The sequence below is a fragment of the Callospermophilus lateralis genome, chromosome 8 (genome assembly GCF_048772815.1).
Source record: "Callospermophilus lateralis isolate mCalLat2 chromosome 8, mCalLat2.hap1, whole genome shotgun sequence".
In the NCBI taxonomy this organism is placed as follows: Eukaryota; Metazoa; Chordata; class Mammalia; order Rodentia; family Sciuridae; genus Callospermophilus; species Callospermophilus lateralis.
The window spans coordinates 137736432-137752681 of NC_135312.1; the positions used below are offsets into that span (position 1 = coordinate 137736432).

General features: G+C 40.4%; 1 protein-coding gene across 6 annotated transcripts in view; it reads right to left on the minus strand.

The window, feature by feature from the left end:
• Nucleotides 1-13729, minus strand: part of Bltp1 (bridge-like lipid transfer protein family member 1) — a 192073-nt gene extending 178344 nt beyond the window's left edge. For 5 of the 6 annotated variants that reach the window (XM_076864403.1, XM_076864404.1, XM_076864405.1 and 2 more), the window contains exons 1-2: nucleotides 13673-13729; nucleotides 12622-12718 (exon numbers count right to left, since the gene is read on the minus strand). The gene's annotated coding sequence lies outside the window, so the exon portion shown is untranslated. Of the gene's footprint in view, nucleotides 1-12621; nucleotides 12719-13457; nucleotides 13534-13672 lie in introns of those variants that run through there. The other variant, XM_076864402.1, reaches the window with a different exon arrangement.
• Nucleotides 13730-16250: the final 2521 nt, after the last annotated feature.

Genomic DNA, 16250 nt, shown 5'->3' on the forward strand with positions numbered 1-16250 from the left:
ATCTTCTCCAATTGCACCCGTTCACCTTCAAATGCCATGATTTCATTTCAATATTGCTGATATTCTCTTTTATTGCTAATATTCCATTGTGTATATATGCCACATTTTTTTAATCCATTCATCTACTGAAGGGCATCTAGGTTGGTCCCACAGTTTAGCTATTGTGAATTATTATGCTATAAACATTGATGTGGCTGTGTCCCTGTAGTGTGGTGTTTTTAAGTCCTTTGAGTATAGACTGAGGAGAGGAATAGCTGGGTCAAATGGTGGTTCCATTCCAAGTTTTCCAAGGAATCTCCATACTGCTTTCCATATTGGCTGCACCAATTGCAGTCCCACCAACAGTGTATGAGTGTGCCTTTTTCCCCACAAAAAGTGAGAAGATATTTTAAAAACAAGCTACAAATATTATATATTTTTATATATTCCATATTGGGCCACTGAGTCTCCCTCTCTTCCCATGAATACTCCTCTCCACTTACAGCTTTCATACTGAATTATCCAGGAAGGGTAGAAGAAGAGGAAACAAACATTTTTATGATGGTTTGGATATTATGAAATAAACCTCTCATACTTACTTTTAACATCCTGAAGACTGCCTAGCCAGCACACCCCAAGGAGGAAAAACACACAGACTCCTAGGGGGTGTTAAATGAGGAACGCGTCTTGGCAACCAGGTCTCTACATAAAAAAGGGCATTTGTTTCTAATCAAACCCAAGAAGTGGTGATCTATCCAGATCCAAGTCCCCATCCAAACTCACCACTACATTCTGCTACACCAACTCACAGCCAAAAGGAACAGTGCTCAAGCTGCAGAGATAGAAAACTGCAGTATCACAGTTTAACCAACTTTTCCCCAAATACTAGATTAATGCAAAGCCTTTAAGAGAAATCAACAAATAAAAGACTTAATACTTAAAAAAAAAAAATACTTTAAGTATTGGCTCAAAGTTCCTAAAGGCCCTTAAGCAGAGGAGCATATTCTGGTATAAGGAGTATCCAGAGAGCTCTGCTTCCTAGTGGCCATTCCTGAGCTTCTTTTCTCCACCACATCCTTCTGCCATGATGTGCTGACTCACTTCCTATGTGCTCAGTCACCTTAGTAGTGCCCCAACAGCTGTCTGGGAAGAACAACTGGAGCCTGCTACAAGGACCCACTGCACAATCTTCAAGGAACAGATGTGAATGGAAAAGGAATGTTTGCTTCCTCTTTACCCTTCCTGGACAATTCAGTCTAAAAGCTGTAAGCGGAGAGGAGTAAAGCACACATCTATTCGTGGGGAAGAGAGGGAGACTCAGTGGCCCAGTATGGAATGTCACAACTTCAAAGGGTAGGTTTAGAATCCTGTTGTGCAGACAGGCTTATGGCCAGAGGCAGCAGCTCAGCATGTCAGATCCAGAGCAGGAGATGTCAGATCCAGAGAAGGACACACTTGCAGGAAAGAGGCCAGGGGCAGGGTGTGGAACCCAAGTGGAAGGAAGCGCAATGGCAAGGAGAAGCCATCCAGCTCAAGCTCTTGGAGCCCAAGAGGAGGAAGAGTCGCAGCAGTGTTCTCCAAAAGAGCACGTGCACACAAAGGGCAACGGGTGCTGTGTGTCAGCATCCAGAGGAAGGCATCAAACCTGAGAGGCACGAGGGCTGCCAGGAGGATGGGATGTGGGAACAGGAGCGGGAGGAGGACCTCCACTTGGAAGATGGCCCGGAAAGAGGGGAGAAGGGTTAGTCAATAGTATATAAAAGGACAATGGGGTCAAGTTTCTCACTGTTGCAGGATGCGCAAAGGAAGAGAATCTGAAGGAACCCTGGAGGCTCGATGAGAAGTGGAGAAATGGTTTTCAACATAAACCAATATAGAAATAAACAGAGTTGTACATCTATCTGTGTGTGTGTGTGTGTGTGTGTGTGTGCATGCGCGCGCATGTTCACTAACAGGTGTAAATAACAGCAACACCCCACTAAAAATGACAAAGATCTTGCTTCTAAAAACCACGCTCTGTTCAAAGAGGTATCATAGCCCCTAGAAGAAATGACCCACAACTAAGGCAGGGAAAGTGAAGAGGAGCCTTGTTTCAAAAAAGCTAAGAATGGCTCCAAGAATGACAGGAATGTATGAAAAGGACACAGCCAGCTTCAAGAGATTTCCAAGCACAAAATCTAGGACAACTTAAAAATAAACTACAGAAATGGATTACGATCCATTTTATATGAAAGGTATCACAAATCCATACCAACACACAAAATCAAGTCAACACTGACTGGCAACAGGAGAGTCACCTCAAAGTACTCTTCCTAAAATACTTTTAATGACAAAGGAGAAGAGGAGCCCTGAGAAAGCCAACAGTTAATTAAGTGATCAAAGTAAGAACCATCAGTAATGGGATAAATCAAAACTGTGTGCCTCGTGACAGAAAGGTTCCACTCCTGTGATACTTAGGCCAAAGATGCCCGAGACTTGCATCTCATCATAAGATTAGGTTGTATTCATCAGTAGGTTGTATTCATCTTGTATTCACAATGCTAATGAGTTTTTTTAACATAGTGTATCCAAATATATCATTTTAAATGGTACTTTAGCTATTATTTAATAACTAATCTACATGTTATGAAACATGCACTATCAATATTTTTATGATTCAACAATATCTTCTTTATTCTTCCTTAAATTAGTGTTCATTTCAAAACTTTTCTCTAGCATTAGAAAAGGGGTGTAATTTTTAGCATAAGAATAGTTGAAACAAACATTATAAAAACTACAAATTTATTAAACTTCCTAATTTACCACCTCTGTTACTGCCACCGTTTTATGAAATATCTTTCCAATTGGTCAATGGGTACTGCTACAGTTGAAATAGGAGAAATAAATTATTGTTCTATTGAACCTTAAGATGACTATAGATAATAACATGCTATATTTCAAAAAAAACTAGAAGAAAGCATTCTGCATATTTTTGCTCAAAGAATGGGTAAATGTTTAAGGAGATAAATGTGTTTACTCTGATTTGAATATTGCACAACATATACATATACAAAACATCACATGGTAACCCATAATATGTACGATTTTATGTACTGAAACATTCACTACATTTTATGTACTGAAACATGTAAAGAAATATTCTCTTTCAAAATAAATTACTCATAAAATTCTAGAAAACATTAAAAACTATCTTATTTCTCTCCCATTGGATAAAAGAAATAAAAATATCTAACATCCACTACTTGCAACCAACAAACTTTTAGAGAAAGAATTTTGAATATTTATTTGACCCTTCAAAAAGGAGGCCATGCTAGAATAAAAAAACAATAAGTACACATAATCTGATAGAAAAATGAATAAAATATTCAAACAAGTAATTCTCAAAGAAAGATACTAACATCATTAGTGATTAGAGATAAATACCATTTGTCATCCATCAAGGAACTAAGTAAAAACTGCAAGCAACTATGCTGGCAGATGTTTAGGAAAATGGGCACTTATACAGAGCTAATGGGAAGAAAGTGTCTTAGACAAGTTTGGGAGGGGCTCCTGCAGATCAAACCCAGGGCCCTGCACATGCTAGGCAAGTGCTCTTCCACTGAGCTACATCCCCACCACTCAAGTGGTGGGTCTTTCAGAAGAAAAATATATCAGATACTATAAAAACTATAAATGTGCATACATGTTCTGTTTGGGACATTCAAATTTTACAACTTCATTCCTCAAAAATACTTCCTCAGGCACAAAAATGTTTTTTCAAGGACAATCACAGAAGCATTATGTGTAATGAACCAAGAAATCAGGGGAGAAATATCAATAAGAAAATATTTAAAGTATGGTATACCCTTACTACAAAGTAATATGTAGCCTTTTTAAAAGAATGAGAGACTTCCAACAGGGATTGGGACATGTCTGGGAGGAAGGCAACCTGGTAGAATAAAGCAAGCTGAGAAGCAAGATATATAGAGTCCCACTTACGTTTCTAAAAAACCCAACTCACAACTGTGCATATGTAGAACATATTTTACATATAATTTGTTACAGATACACAGATATAAGTCTCTTTGGAGAGGGGCAGGATTTACTGGGGATTGAACTCTGGGGCACTTGACCACTGAGCCACATCCCCATCCCTATTCTGAATTTTATTCAGAATAAAGACAGGGACTCACTGAGTTGCATAGCACCTCATTTTTGCTGAAGCTAGCTTTGAACTCCTAATCCCCCTGCCTCATTCTCTCAAGCCATTGGTATTACAGGCATGTGCCTCCACACCAGATATGATTCTTTTAACCTACAAAAACATTAGCAAAGCTAAGCAAGAGTCACCTTTGGGAGAAACAGAGGGAGGAGACTTTGTGGAAAGAAGCAGTCATGAAGCAGGACTTTCTATTCTTGACATAGGTACTGTCCAACTGTTTTACGAATGGCATGTGATAGTTCTACAATCACAAAGAAAAGGGAGCATGAGGGCTGGAGGATAAAACAAGACAGATGGGAAAGGTATTTCTGCTGTTGTTGTGGTTCTGTTTTGTTTTGTTTTTAACACAAGCATACATCTCTTAGCCTCTCCTTACAACCATGGCCAAAGAATAGGTATCTCCCAATCCAAAAATACCAACCTGGTTACCTATCATTTGACCATCACATCTTCTTAGGTTCTTAAATACTTGTCAAAAAAAAAAAAAAAAGAAGAAGAAGAAGGGCTGGGGATGTGACTCAGTGGCAGAGCACTTGCCTAGCATGCATGAGGCCCTAGATTTGATCCCCAGCACTACATGAGGGAAAAAAAAAAAGAAATGGAAAATAACCACTGAGCATTATCAAGCCCAGAAGTCTTCGTTATTTGTTACATAACCTGAAAAAAAAAATCAATCAACATTTTAGTATAGAACTACTCTCTATGACAGCTACACAGGAGGCTGAGGCAGGAGGATCACAGTAAGAGGCCAGCCTGAACAATTTAGCAAGACCCTGACTCAATTTTTTTAAAGCAAAACAAAGGAGAAGAAGGAGAACAAGAGTAAGAGGAGGGGTTGGATGGAAGCTCAGGGATAGAGCGCATGAAGAACAGGACAGAACATCTTTATCCAAAGTGAAGTTTCAGGGAGTGTTTAACTGTTTCTAACATGACACAAGTAGTCTGAGTGCTCACCAAGGGCTCAGATGACATGATGGCTGATGACTTTGGGATGCTCCTCCCAACTCCATGATGCTATACAAAACACAGAAGGGTCTACTGCAACTGGACACCTCATAAAAAATAAACATGTGGGCTGGGGCTATAGCTCAGTTGGTAGAGTGCTTGCCTAGCACATGTGAGCACTGGGGTCCATCCTCAGTACCACATAAAAATAAAATAAAGGTATTGTGTCCATCTACTATAAAAAATACTTTAATAAATAAATATGTAAGCTTTATACATTTAGGATGGTACTGAAATATATTTATAAAAAGTTGGAATTACTGATTGGGTGCACAGTGATTTGAAGGGCCCTCTCTGCCCAAAAAAATTTTACTCATCAGAATCAGAGCCTCAAGTTCCACCATTCATTCCTTTAAATAGAATACTAATCAAGCCTCTTTTAAAATGCAAATACATCTTTATGATAAGTCATGCTTATTTAACCATGAGGATGTTTTGAGAAATGCGTAGTCACACGATTTTGGTTTTGTGCTAATATCAGAGTGTACTTACACAAACCTAGATAGGACCACCTTCTATACACTTAGGCTATATGGCACAGCCTGCTGCTCCCAGGCTACATACCTATACAGCATGCTACTGAATACTAAAGGCAATTCCAACACTTTGGTTAATTATTTGTGTGTCTAAATACAGAAAAATAACAGTACAAATATGGTATAAAAGATTTTTTAAAAACAGTACCTCTGTGGAGGGCACTTCCCATGAATGGAGCTTACAACTCAGAGTTGCTTTGGGTGAGGCAGGAGGGGGTGGTGAGCCAGTGTGAAAGCCCGGGGAATTCACTCACACCACATGGCAGACTTCAACAACACCGTGAACTTGGGCTACACTAATGTGTAAAAAACAGTTTTCTTTCTTCAATAATAAATTATTCTTAGCTTACTGCAATTTTTTACTTTTTCTAACTTTTTGACATTAACACTTTGCTTAAAATACAAGCACTTTGGTATACATATACAACAGAGTTTTACTCATCCATCGAAAAGAATGAAACAATGGCATTTACAGGTAAATGGACAGAACTAAAGAAAACAATGCCTAGGGAAATAAGCCAGACTCAGAAAAATCAAGGGTCAAATGTTTTCTCTCATATGTGGAAATTAAAGCAAAACAAAGGAAAGAAGGCAGTTGAGGAAGAAATCAAATATCATAAAAAGATAGAGGGAAGATCAATGGAGAAGAAGGAGAACAAGAGTAAGAGGAGGGGTTGGGTGGAAGCTCAGGGACAGAGCGCGTGCCTGGCATGTGTGAGGCACTGTGTTCAATTCTCAGCATTGCCTATAAAAAATTTTTAATTAAGAAAGAAAAAAAAAGAGTAAGGGAGAAAGAAGGGAAAGGGGAAAATAAATGGAATGAATTTAACAAAATCATGTCATATTCATATATAAAGATACCAAAGGGAATTTCACCTTTATGTATGTGTAGGAGGAAGGAAGTCTAATAGAGTAAAGCAGGAAGAATAGGAGAAAGGAGGAAGGGAGGAAAGGGATAGGAAATGGGAACGGAATTCAAATTCCTTGCATGCATGATTTTGTCAAAATGAATCCAATTACTATGTAAAATTATGATGCTCTAATTGAAAAAAATACAACCACATTGTACAACTATACAAAATATTTTTCTTTTACATCCTTATCCTATAAGCTTTTTTCTATTTTTATTTATTTTTAATTTTTTTTATTTTTTAATGTTTTTGTTAAAAACAAGACATAGACACCTCAGCTGAGGCCTACACAAGTCCGTCTCCAGGACCATGCCTTCCACCTCCACATCTTGCCCATAAAAGGTCTTCAGGGCAGTAACACTGTCGTCTGTCTCCTAGGAAGGCAGAACCTTCTTCTGGATCCCTTCTGAGGGACCAGCCTGAGGTCTTCCTGAAGTCTCTCTTCCCAGAAATGTGTCCACTGTGGTTTGCTTGGTTGTGGTTGTTTTTTCTCATCACAGATCTGTTTTAGGTAGATTATATACCATAAAAGCTTCTAATAAAAACCTTCAATAGTGGACTCCATGTTTTTAAATTTTTAGGGTGTTTATCGAGGTCTACAAACGCTTCTACTAAATCCTTCTCTGTGAATTTCCTGGGGATTCTTTTTCTTATACAGTTTCCTTTAATCTTGCTTCTTCGGTGTTCCTGTTGGGGTTCTAATAATTCTTTATTAATCAATTTCTCAGGATGACCTCTAGGAACGCCCCAATCACACCTGGGTAAAATCATCTGACAAAAGTTCATGTGCCAAAGGCTTGGTCCACATGGCAGCATGTTCAGAGGTGAGGCTTTCAGAAGTGATTTGATCACGATGGCCCAGCCTCATCAGTGATCAGTCCATTGAGGGATTATAATTGGATGGCATTACTGGGTGGTGAGACCTGGCTGAAGGGTATAGATCCTTGGGACAAAACAAATCATGTCCCTGAATGTGTGTGTGTGTGTGTGTGTGTGTGTGTCTTCCAGTCACCATGAGGTGGGCAGCTCTGCTCCATATGTCCTCTCTGCCATGCTGCCTCACCGCAGGCCCACAGCAGTGAAGCCAGCGTACCACAAACTCAAACCTCTGAAACCAGTAACCAACATAAATCTTTCCTCAAGTTGATTTTCTCAGATATTTCATCATAGCAATAGAAAGCTGATTAATACAACATCTCAACCATAGTCATGTTGATTTTTACAACGTCTTCACCTATGGCAAATCCTTATTCCAAATGATGCCATTCCCTCTTGGGGACATCACCCCAAGATCAAGCAAGGTTCTTGATAAGGCGACAGATGTAACCCTTCCAGAATTACATCAGTGTCTCCCTAAGTTGCGATAACCAGGATAAAGGTCCTCAGGTATTACATCTTAAAAACTGCTCCAATTTCTTGATTTACTGATTGAAGCAAAGAGGTGGTCTGAAGGGAGAAAGATCATTTTGATATTATGAAATTCACCAATAACATTTTGATATTATGAAATTCACCAAGACTGTCAGGGTGCTGATGAGGGATTCACTTCTGTGCCAGATCATTAGATATATGACACCATTATCAAGAATAAGCAAAATCTTGAAAGGTATATTACCTCCAGACAGTAGTTCTCTATTTCACTGCCACAGTAATTCAAGAAGGCACCCTGGAAGAGGAAGTGGGTCACCCATGACTGACTACTGCTCCTACAGGAGCACACTGCAGTGTGAACTTATCAATATGCTTGAAAGCCCTGAGCTTCTCTCACTGTGCCAGGTCATAATGGGTTTCAATTTGAAGCCTGCAACACTGGCCCCTGCTGTTATCTTGTTCTTAAAAGTCTTAAATCTGGAAGTGATTCACCTTCCTTAAGGATCAAAGTCCTCTCAGGCATCTGTTTCCAGGGAGGTTTCATTCATATTGAAGATTTGTTCTGGCAAGTAATTTTCCTCCACAATAAGCTCATCTAGCATATCCAAAAGTTCGTCAGCTACCTCACATCAGATCTCACACATTCACCATTCACCATCACATTATGTAATGGAGAAAGATTCTTCAATCACTTAAACCACCCCAAGCTAGCAATAAATCAACAGTGTAGCTGGGTCCTTTTCTTTCAACATAGTAAACAAACTTGCTCTGGCAGGACTGTCAGGATGCAGAGAAGGAAATGCTTCTGTGCCAGGTCATTAGAAGTTTCTCCATATCTAACGTAGGCCTTCTCAAATTTTGGTTCGTCTCGTTGCCTTCAATGAAGTAGTTCCTTTAGCAGCTTTTATCACATTGTCTTTTCTTCAAGATCATAGCTACGGTGGAATGGTACATACCTGACTGATGAGCAATAATTACCAATAAATTTCTACCTTTTAAGTCCTGAATCACCATTTTGCTTCCAAGTTAATCACTCAATGTGACCTCTGACTGGAAAAATTAGCAATGATTTTCATGATCAGAACAAGACTAAATTAAACCCAAGAGAAAGTGACACTATAAACCCAAGATGCGTGAGGCTGCTGCTCACATGACAGTTCTACAGCATACCTTTTTTTATATCTAAATACAAAGAACACACTTTAAGGTAATGATTATAGTATAGTAAATGTGTAAATCGGTAATAGTCATTATCATTATCCAGTATTATGTATAATACATAAGTGTACAGGTTATATTTTTATAGGACAAACAGTGCAGTAGGCTTTTTTACAACAGCATCGCCACAAATATGGAATGCATTATTCTAAAACATTATAAATGCTATGATGTCTTTTGGCAATAGCAATTTTTTGGCTCTGTTATAATCTTATGAGACTACAATAGTAGTATGTGTCCATTGTTGATCAAAACGTCATTGTTCAGCATGTAACTGTATGTCAATACTATCTACCACTGACCATTACCATGCATTATTAGTGTAAATTAGTTAATTAGAGTACCTTTCTCATTAGTAAAGCAGGAATGACAAATATGACAAAAACCGTGAGATTACTAAAGATGAGGAAAATATTAAAGGAAGATATTAGGCAACAAAAGCAAATTTAGCTTAGCAATTTTAGCCAGGGCACACAGCTTTGGGTATATAAATCAAAATTATATAATGCCCTATTCTATTCACTTAAGCAAACAAAACAGAATATTAGCCTCTTAGGTCAAACAGATTAAGTATAATCCTTGCTGCAGGTCCCTTTCATCTCAGGATTGTATATGTAACATAATTTCACCTTTAACTAGTTCTAAAGCCTAATAGAATTAAGTGGCAAATAACAGTCAACAGAAATAATGGAAATCCTCCCGTATCTTAAAAACAGACTAGGCTTTAAAGCCAGTTAAAATACAATGTTTGCATAGTGAGGTACGGAGAGGGAGAATGTGAGGAATAGACAAACTCTAGATAAAGCAGAGGGGTAGGAGGGGGCGGGGGTTAGCAATGATGGTGAATTGTACATTATCCAAAGTACATGTATGAATTGATGTGAACATACTTTATATACAGAGATATGAAAAATTGTGTTCTATATGTGTAATAAGAATTGTGATGCATCCCGCTGTCATGTATTGAAAAAATAAAAGCAATTAAAAAAAGAAAAGGGGGAGAAGACTCTCAAAACTATTGATATACAACAGCTTCACTACCAAGACTGAATAGATTCAAGTTATTATTTTCTATATTCATAGAAGAAAGAAAAAGTAGGTTCTTTCTCTCCTTTCCTTTCTCATTACTATAAATAAAGGAAAGCAGATTGAGTGCAATGGAATTATATGGACTATAAATTCTTAAAAAAGAAACTTGATCTATCAACCTGCCATCGGTTAGTTCTGTGGCTTTGGGCATATTTCTAGGCCTCAGTTTTCCCACCTATAAAGTATGAAGGATTGGATTAGATGACTATTAAGTAACTTCTCATCTCAAAAATAAATTAATTAATTAAATACAATGTTGTTCCATCCCCTCTATCTTTTCCTCAGCTGTGAGAGCTTGGGCAAAGTTATTGACTCTCTTTGCCCCTGGTTCCAAGTAGTAAAGTGGCCATCTCATCCTTGAAGAAATGCTGAAAGCATTAAAAATATAAAGCAAACATAAAACCCACAGCATACATCTCACTCACAAATAATGAAATACATGTCAAGTGAATAATGCTTAAAATCTGTCTTGTTCCTTACAATAGGTAAAAGGAAAACATACATTTAACTGATAACAGGAATTTGTCACCAAAGGAAGTTAGTTGGCATAAGTAATGATCAAGAAAGTATTAAGTTAATATGAATATAGTTCCATGAACACCAGTGAATATGATTCTTAAAAGCAAAGCAAATACAAGACAACGGAATATTCAGATTTGACAACTGACAAATCAAACATTACACATCAAAAAATTAAAGGTAGTTTTTAATATATTCTACAAAAAATTATTCATAGGGCAGGTGATGTAAATAAGTGGTAGAGCTCAATCTTACCATGTGTGAAGCCCTGGGTTCAATCCCCAGCACTAAATATATATAGATTCATGCTATATATATGATAATTTTTAACATCTAAGAAATCATACCATCCAACAAAAATGTTGCACTTTATCAAGCCTCACTTTTGTAGCCAAAAATTTATACTGGCTCACCTACTTGAAATAAACTTTTTTAAAAACTCTTAAAATGTTTCAGAAAAATGTTAACTCTAAAATTTACATTTTAAGCTGGGTCATCTTCTCAACTCAGATGTATATATATGTATATACACTACTTAATGACATCTCGTAGAAGGCACAAATGCCTCAAACTTAACAGCCCAAATGAACTCATCTCCTCCAATCATGTTTCTCATCTATCACTCTTTCTCTGCTCCCTACTCCAATAAATGGTCCCAGAATCCACTCATGTTCCCAATCCAGGTATCAGAATTCATTTCACAAATACTTACTAATCATTAATAATGTGCGTGAACAGGGGAGTGTCTACAAGTAAGTACTCTTCACTTTCCCTCAGTCCACAGACCTTATCCATCCTACCTTCTTTCTATCTGTGAACCCATTTCCACCCTTCCCCACTGGCTGCACTGCTTCACTCTGGCTCTCCTTCCTCAGCTGACTACTACGGCAGCCTCTGACTGCTCCCCAGGCTTTCCAGTGCACTTCTGCCCAACTCCTTACCCAGACTGTTGTCCACATCACCATTTCACTTCTCTGTTATATCTTTCTCAAAATTTTCTCAAAGAGTTAATTTTCTAAACTTTCTTGAAATTTTAAAATTCTATCACTATCTTTAACATGAAAGGGTATGCAAAAGTCTGTAGGAATTCTAGTTTCCTACTGTACCCAAAAGCACTAGTAGAAATCCCTACTTTAGTAACTAAAAAATGATGAAAGATTATATAAGCAATTACCACATAGGTAGTGTTCACTTCCTAGTCTTCTACATAGACCAAAAATATCCTTGCATATAAAATAAGAAAATATTGAGTTTACAAAAACGTTACCTTCTAGGAAAAAATATTCACTACTCTAGTATTCCCCAGCGTCATAACAACTGCTATTCTACTACAAGAAGCCTGGAATAATGTCTGCTATATGGAACACAACAAATATTTATTAAATGAACTGGTTCTGAATCATCTTTAACCGTGTCTCCTACTATTCTTCACAGATCTCATGATAAAAAAATAGACCTGAGTTCACCCATATACAATTTTCTACAAATAACAAACCAAAATTTTTCACTTTTTAAAAAACTCCTTTATAAACATGGGCACATTATACAGTAAGCAAAAGAGCAAAAAGAATATTGACACTTAGTGATCAAACCAAGAATCTCCTTAAATCTTCCTGCCAAGGTACAGGCCAGGCCAACCTACATGACTTAGTTGTCAATCAGATGTCAACAGTCAGATCACCACTACTCCACCTCCACTCCCTAACCACACAAATTAAACCACAAAAGAAACAAAAGTTAGAGCTCTATCATCAGAGCTTTAATTAGAAATGAGATTTTTTAAAAATCTTACCCTAAAATATTTAGTGAAGTTTTTTTTCAGTCTCCAAAGTTCTATTTTTCCATCTTCTCTTCAGAAGGCCCTGCTGCAATGTTCCATCTTAACAAATCTGAAAAGAACGTTTTAACTAATTACACAGGCATTTTGGCTTTATTAACCGTGCAATTAATTAAATAATTAAACAGACACACCAGGAAATACTTAAATTTTAGTCCAATATTACATTTCCTTGTCTCAAGTTTCTAAACAAGAAATACTTCTAAAACTAGAACAAGAACAGAATTTCCAAACTAAGGTCTTCCAAAAGTTTCAAGACCACTGTTCTATGGAAAGAGCATGAATGTGGGAGTCAGAGGTTCTGGAGGTCAAATTGTATGGTCAAAGCATACTCAAGGGCTGCACTGGAAAACTTTCTAACTGTTGGGTCCCTGCTGGCAAAAACCGTGCCTCTGTATTACGGCAGCACCTGGCACACTTTTTCTCAAATGAAAATCACCTTGCAAACCCTAAAGAGCTTGGGAGATGTTTATCAGACGCTGATGAAGAGGCCATGAATGAAGCCCTGTGCGGTGGCGCAATTCTAGGCTCCTCCCGCAGCCCAGGAGGCCAGACAGGTGGCCAAATCAAGGCCAGCCCGGGCAACGCAGGAGGCTGTTTCGAGATGAAAACTGAAAGGGCTGGGCAAGCCGAAGAGCCCTGGCTTCGATGCCCAGCACCAACCCTCCAATAATAAAGAGTGGCATCCAGCGTAAGTCAGCGGCGGGCTCCGCCGAGCGACAGCAGGACAGGACCGGGCAGACGGACCGGCTCCGCCGCGAGACCTCTCCTTCCCCCCGGAGGAAACTGACCTCGACTCGCCCCGCAACGGCGGGCCCCTTCTGCGGCCGCCCGGGCGCGGCGGCGGGGCCCGCAACACCCCCGGGGGACGACCCCCGAGCGGGACCCGCCGGCAAGGCCTGGGCCGTATCGAACGCCGTCGGAGCCCCCGGCCTCCCCGCCCCACTGGCCTCCGGCTGCCGGGGCCCGGCGCCGAGCGAAGGCGCAACACCGCGGGCCTGCTCACCTGGGCGCCGGGCCGAACCGCTCCGCCCGCTCCCGCCCGCTGAGGGCCGTGGGCGGCGGCACGCGCCGGACACGCCCCCAGAGCCCGCGCCGCCCCCACGCCCGGGTCCCGCCGCCCGGCTGGCCGCCCGGTCAGCGCCCGCCGCGGCCTCCGACGCCCGGGGACAGGGGCGGGTCCGCGCGCCGGCCGGGCGCACTGCGGCTGCGTCAGCGGACGTCGCCGTCTGCACGCCGGCGCCTCGAGCCCGGTCGCGGCCCGCGGGCCCCGCCCCCGAGACGGTGGTCCCGCCCCCGGCCCAGGCCTGGGCGGAGTCTGGGAGCCGGGGAGCCGGCGGCGGTGCAGGCGCGCTGGGCAGTGCCCGCTGTCCGCCCCAGAGGGGGCGTTGGCCTTCCTGCTGCTGGGGAGGCAGCGCCCACGTGGGAGAGGAGGCCAACAAGAAGAAGAAACGGTGTGTGAGGCAAAACGGATCCACCCAAATAGAGCGCAGTCTCCTCGGACCCGCCAGTGCGGGAGCTGGTGGTGTGGACGGCTGCCACGCGGATCTCGGACCCAGCCTGTTATTATTATTAACTACTACTACTCCGGTGCTAGTGAAAGTGGATTGATACTCACCCTCTTTGAGGAGTCAGGCGCTTACTGTGACTTAGCTGGGGAACCAAGGCAAACAACTTTCTCCCACACTTCTCATATGCAAACTGCATTAGGAAGAAAAAAAGAGGAGGTGCCGAAACTCTGGACGCTTTCAATTCCCTGGGGCAGACATGGAACGTGCACAGAAGGCAACCGGGAATGCAAACCGTAATTTACTAGCATTGGTGAAGAGTTAGCTGACTCATTAGTCCTCTCAAACCCCTGTGAAGAGTATTCTGATCCCCATTTTTCTAAATTTCACAAATTGAATATCTCAGGCTCAAAGGAGTAAAATAATTTGACAAACTGGAGACCCAGGATTTAAGTACGTGCAGCGTGGCTCCAACGTTTGTTCCATTAAGCATTACAGTGCACTGCCTCTGCACACCTCCCAGAAGAAGGATTTACACATGGAAGCTCCAATCTCAAAAAGAACAAATATGCAACCACATTTCAGCTAAAGGCAGAAAATATACAAGGTAGGATATGGAAATAACGCCAGGCAGGAATGGTTTTAAAAGACTAAAGAAAAGTCAAAAAGAAACGCACCTGTCTTAGTTACACTCAACTGCCACCTGGACAGTTTTACTGCCCTCATTTAACTGATGCTTCAGAATTTTTTTTCTGCGCCTTTACAAAGAGTAATTTCAATTGTCTTTTTCTAGTTACTCTTAATCTCTAGTAAGGCTAGGACCCCCACAAAGATTCAGGTTTGCTGCATCCAAACTTCCAACTTGTCCAAAAGGGAAATTGTCCCAGTACAAGTTCTCTGAACAAGAAATTACCTAGATATGACTCAGATTCCCGAAACTAAACTGCCCTGGAGCTGAGGTGAAAGGGTTGAGAGGGAGGTAAAATGCACTCTGACCTTCATCTGACCAGGTGAGGGCTGCAGGGATATGGAAGTGTCTGCCTCTACTTCCTTCCCATTCCTAAGAGCAAGTGTCTCCTGTAACTACAAGTGTACATGAGGCAGCATCATAAAAATGAATTCCTTATTTCAAAGCCTGTCTATTGCAAAGGCTTTTAATCTTGTGAAAATCGTTAAGCTCTCTGACATTTCCTGTGGATCACTAAGTTAGCACAGCCAGGCTCACTGTCTTCTCCAGTTTCCTACATTTTTCATCAGCAGGCCAAGGTAAGGATACCAGCGGGTGCCTCCAGAGAATTCAAGTATTGCTCTAACAATGCAAGCCTTCTAATAATTGTTTATGTGTAACGTTTTACTTTGAAATAATCTTAGATTCACAGGAAGTTGCCAAGACAGTAGTCTCAGTGCTCTGCCACAGAGTACACTCCCACCTTGTTTCTGTTTTTGAGACAGGGTCTCCATGAATTGCCCAGACTGTCCTTAAACTTGTGGTCCTCCTGCCTCAGCCACTTGAGTAACTGGGATTACCAGCGTGCACCAACATGCTTGCCTTCTCAGATCTTATGTGGGCTCCTTGCATCTAGAAATCAAATTAATTAAAGACTGATTAATAATAGTACACAATTTTATTAAATTTCCATGTACATGAGGACCTTCAAAACACAGTGAATTCTGAAGGAGTGGCCAAAACTCAATGTTTTTATACTTTTTAGACAAAGAACAACAAACTTGGGAAGGAAGGAGAAGCCAAATCAACCTCTAGCCTAGGATAAATCCCAGTGATGTCACTAAGAGAGGAAGTGTAAAAACAAGTTGGAGTGGGATGGGATTAGGAAAGACAGTAAAATTAACTGGGCATTACTTTCCTATGTTCATCTATGAATACATGACCAGTGAAACGTCACATCATGTTCAACCATGAGATCCTAATAAAAATAAGTTATGTCCTATATATGTTTCATATGTCAAAATACACTCTACTGTCATGTCTATCTAAAAAGAACAAATAAAAACTTAGAAAATTAAAAAAAAAAAAAAAAAAAAAAAACTACTGGAAGACCAGAGCTCCTTTCACCA